Source organism: Oryzias melastigma, linkage group LG21 (assembly GCF_002922805.2).
Source record: "Oryzias melastigma strain HK-1 linkage group LG21, ASM292280v2, whole genome shotgun sequence".
Classification (NCBI taxonomy): Eukaryota; Metazoa; Chordata; class Actinopteri; order Beloniformes; family Adrianichthyidae; genus Oryzias; species Oryzias melastigma.
In genome coordinates, this window is record NC_050532.1 from 9,668,255 (window position 1) to 9,672,897 (window position 4,643).

The 4,643-nt window shown below is 39.5% G+C and overlaps 1 protein-coding gene across 3 annotated transcripts in view; it reads left to right on the forward strand.

The window, feature by feature from the left end:
- The first annotated feature begins 616 nt into the window (after window positions 1–616).
- The window catches only part of pcbp3 (poly(rC) binding protein 3), a 67,392-nt gene continuing 63,365 nt past the window's right edge, over window positions 617–4,643 (forward strand). For 2 of the 3 annotated variants that reach the window (XM_024286657.2, XM_024286660.2), the window contains exon 1: window positions 618–1,055. The gene's annotated coding sequence lies outside the window, so the exon portion shown is untranslated. Of the gene's footprint in view, window positions 1,056–4,643 lie in introns of all 3 variants that reach the window. The other variant, XM_024286659.2, reaches the window with a different exon arrangement.

Sequence of the window (4,643 nt, forward strand, 5' to 3'; positions counted from 1 at the left end):
TTGAAAGGGGACAAATATATCTGCCAATCAAATGTTTAGGTTCTTTTATTTAGACATCTGATGGTCAGTTTATAACTTGATCAACTTGAACTATAGAATAATTATCTTAAACAAATTATGATTATCAAGAACTTGTTAAAGATCAAAAAATATTATTCTGACAAATGGAATGACTGAGTAATGGCGGTTTATGTTTCAAAAGAAATCTATGGGATTGTGGCTTCTTGGAGCCAAAGGATACTTCTTATTTGAAATGCAAGGGGGAGGGGTCAGTCAGTCCAGTTCTCCAATAAAATCAATGGTTTCAACACATGCATTAAATTCCATACTGTTGTGAAGATCTCTGAGGTTGTGAGAGGCTTTGCTCCCTGACACTTCTGCATAACTCTTGTGCTGTTCTTCTGCCTCTTTGGCCACATTTGTTGACTGATGCTCAGATGTGCTGCAGACTCTGGTCTTACCGTCTAATCACGGTAATGTTGCGGGCAACCTTAAATCAGAGTCATCGGCAGAAGCGTATTTCTCTGCCTGTCCTTCAGAATAAAGGCTTTTCACGACTCCTTCCATGCTGTAATTATTCCAATTGGATATGAGCTATTGCACTTATTGGCTGTCGCCACCCCCATTGGCTGCGCGCTCTACCTCTCTGCTGCCTTCCCATTGGTCAGTAGGAGGATGGTGGGAGGGGGGTGAGGACACCATCCTCCCTCCTGTGGCTGAGCTTGTAAATGTTAAGTCTTTTTCTGCCTATTATCTGAGTGACTGTGGCTTTTGGTGTGTGACTCCAAGCGTGTGCGAGACTGTATGAATGCTGGAGCAAGAGAAGAGAGCAAGCGAGGGAGAAAGAAAGACAGAAAGGAAGGGAGGGAGGAGCAAGCGGTGTTTATTCTCCCCCCCCTTTAGCCTCCCCGTCTCCTTGTAACTCCATCCTTCCTTCCCTCCCTTGGACCACCCTACAGCCCCGTCTCAAGCCGAACCAAGACCCCCCATAGACCACCCCGGGACCCTTTGACTCTCCTCACTTCTCCGTCCCATCAACTACAAGCTCTGAGCAGGTAAGGATCTGCTGTGTTCCTCCAGCGCTAAGACTAAAACTTGCTACTTTTTATTTATTTATTTATTTTTTTTCTCTAAAACAATACTTATAAATTCAGTGTAAAATAGGTCATCTTTATACTATTTTTCTGTCCTGTTTGCTTCTTCTGGTTTGCACGTTTGAAGTTCTTCAGCAAAGTCTCACACTTACAGTAGATGCTATCAGTGAGGTCACTCTCTTTGATATTCTGCCTTGATATCAACTTCCTCCTCCTCCCTTTTCTACATGTCTTTTACGCTCTCATACCCTCCAGCTTTCTCGCAAATCCCCCCCAAAAACCCCACATTTTATTTTTAAACCTAACCACAGGGGGGGAAAAATTGGTTCTGGAAAAACACATTCATAATTGATTTCTGAAATAGTCTTTATGTTGGTCAGTGAGCGCTATTTATAGGCAGTGGCGTGTCAGGGCTCACATGCTTTTGTTAAGCCTGATGCCGCTGCAGAACACAGAACGGACTCCAGAACACATGACAGTGCACAAAGTGTAATGACTTTATAAGGCGGCGTCCTGCCTGATTGAATCTAGCAATCTTTCTGGCAGCAGAACGCCAATATTAACATGGTCCATAAAGCATCCCTGGCAACAGCAGCGGGGAGAAAAACTGCTTAGTTCTTCAGCCGCACATCCTGTACTCCACCAGGAAGGGGAAGTGAAGTGGAGAGTGTGTGTAAGTGTGTGTGTGTGCGTTCAAGACGGTGACAGAGATAATGCTGAAATGCTCAGGACATCAATACTGCCAGCCAATAGGTTTTAAGACCACTCTATCCATTCAGGAAATTGGACATAAACAACCAAAACAAAAAATTCTTCCACGGAGCGTTTTTGTTGTTTACAAAATAAAAAAGCTGATCAAGTTTTCTTCCTTTTTTTTCACCCTACTTTCAGAAACAACAAATAACTAGTACTCATATAGATTTTCACCAATTATAGCTTTTTGTGAGCTTGTCGGAAATCTTGATTGTCTGTAGAGAAGAAGGAAAGCAGCTTTGACAGTCTTTAGGGAGTTTTTGCTTGGATGGTCAAAGCAGCACTGCGAGTGTTCCACAGCAGAACACACAAAGAAAAAAGACAAGACACAATTCAACTTTTATTAATGTTGAATTGCTCTATTTATATTGATACATCCCACTACATTAAGGAATTAGTGGACATTTATTTTTTTTAGAATTAAGTTGTTTCTTAAACAATGTTAGTTTAAGGTGCAAAAATATTGTTTAAGAAAAAAGTGCCTTATTGACCCACTGTCTCAAATTTGATCTATACATTTTTCACATGCTGTAACTGTATTATAGATAATTAATTATCAGAAAATCTAGCTTTCAATCCAGCAAGTTAAAACATGAATAATAATAGAGTTAATCTCACCATAAAACAGAAAAATTAGCAAAATTTTTCCTGCTAAAAGTGATTTCCTGGAAGCAGCCATTTATAAATAAGTAGGATAAGCGTTTCTACTACCCCTAGTGGAATAATGATGAACTACAGGGCAGACAACTTTGACCAAAGTTATCTACAGTGGGTGGGATCTTAAAGAATCTTTTGGATAATGCTAATGAGTTGGGGGTCTCAGATTTGAATTTTCACATTTCTGCAGATATTAAACCAAAACACTTCAAAAAGATACATTCATATACATGAAGCTGATTTAGTTCTAATAATTTGTAACAAGTTGATAAGGGATGCTTAAACTGGAGGTCACCTTTTGAATTTTAGCCTTTGGCTAAAGACAGTTTTCTTTTACGCTTACAGTGAAGGTAAAAACAATCTTAATTCAAATGACTATCAAACCATTCATGTAATTAAATTGTGTGAAGCCAAGAAATAAAAATATTGTTTTTGTTGAAGTTAATTGGCATTTCCATTAGTACAACTAAACATCGTCAGTAAAGGATTTTTTAAAGTTGGAAACCAGTTTTGCGCAAATTCTGGTAACGATTCTTTCCCTCTCCTCTTTCTCTGCAAGTCATTAATGCTTCATGTTTGGAAAATTAAATATTTATCTCCCCACTCAGATTTTTTTTTTGTGGGATTATAGTCTGGAGACTGGCTGGGTCACCCCAGGACCTTATCATACTTTATTTTGAACTACTTTTTTTTGCTGTGTGTTTATGGTCATCGCAGGAGTGGAGATATAGGGAACAAAAGGAGGAGAGGGGGCAGCTGCCTCCCAAAAAAAGAACTTATCTCCTGAATTTTTAAGTCAATATTAGAATTATTATCAACAAAGATGAAAAAATCCTCACTGAAAGTATAGCAACATTATCAAAGGCAATTTATTAAAATGAATTCCATAGCCTCTCAAATTATTATTATTAATAATATTTATATATATTTTTTACATATTTTTTTATCCTTTTATTTGTAATGGCCTTTCACTCTTCCGTTCTCATTTGCCACCCATCCAGTCTTCCTCACCCCTCCCATCCCCCAACATAAAATGTTCTGGCTCTGTCTAGAACATGTCTGGGTTATTGTCATCCTAAAATGACACCTTCTATTGATGCTTCAATGTCCTCTTCTTAGAATTTCACCAAACGTGTAGCATTCTGAAAATTGAATGAACCACAGTTACAGAATATTTGGTTCCATAAAACTAAATAATTTCACTTAAGCGTCCCATGTGGTGTAAATGATCTTTGGGCCAAATTTGTTCCTAATCTCACCACATTACCACCAAGAAGCCGTGTTTGTTTTTTCTGTAGTAAACATAAATTTGAATGTGTTTATACGGACGTTCATTCATTGGTTTATTCGTTTCACAGCTTAAATAAAACATCTGTAGGCAAACATATAAATTAAGATATCCTATTTAGTCTCCTTCCTTACAACAATAAAGCTCCTAAACCAGTAAACTGAGTACATTCACTACATGTGGTCTGATCTAGTCTGGATGTTTACACAGAAAGCCACTTTCAGTTCATTCGCTGCATATCTTCATTGCACTCTTTGACAGGCGGCGGTCAAACTCGCGTCAACACTGTCGGAGCTCTGCCGTCAGCCGATCCACTTACAGTACCGTGAAATCCCTCGTAGAATGAGATATTTATGAGCCTGTGTGATGCACACTTGCAGAAGTCGGCGCTTTAAGGTAACATTTAGCAGCATGTTGTTAAAGCGAGTCGTGAGTCAGACGCGCCATTGTCATGACAGTTTGTGTGCTTGTCTCTCCAAGACACAAGCTCGGCTCAATGAGACAGAAACATTTAAGAATCAAAGCAATATTTGTCTTATTTATTTGGTATTTTGTCAGCTGAAATTCACACCCATTAAAGAAATTGTGTCACACGTTTCCTGCAAACGCGGTAAGCCCCACTTGCTCCAAAAGCAGGGCTCTGTGCTGTGAGCAGCTGGCCCTTTGTGGCTTGGCCCTTCTGAGCCATTCCGGTTCTCCCGCTGGTCTGGCTCAGGGCACCCAGCATGCTGGGAGTTACTGGGTAGGAGCTTTAGTAAATGGAAAAAAAAAGGAAAGGAAAAGGCCTTTGACAGTGACTGTCACAACAGAAGTTGTTTCCACAGGAAGTTGTCCTATTCAATGACGTTTTT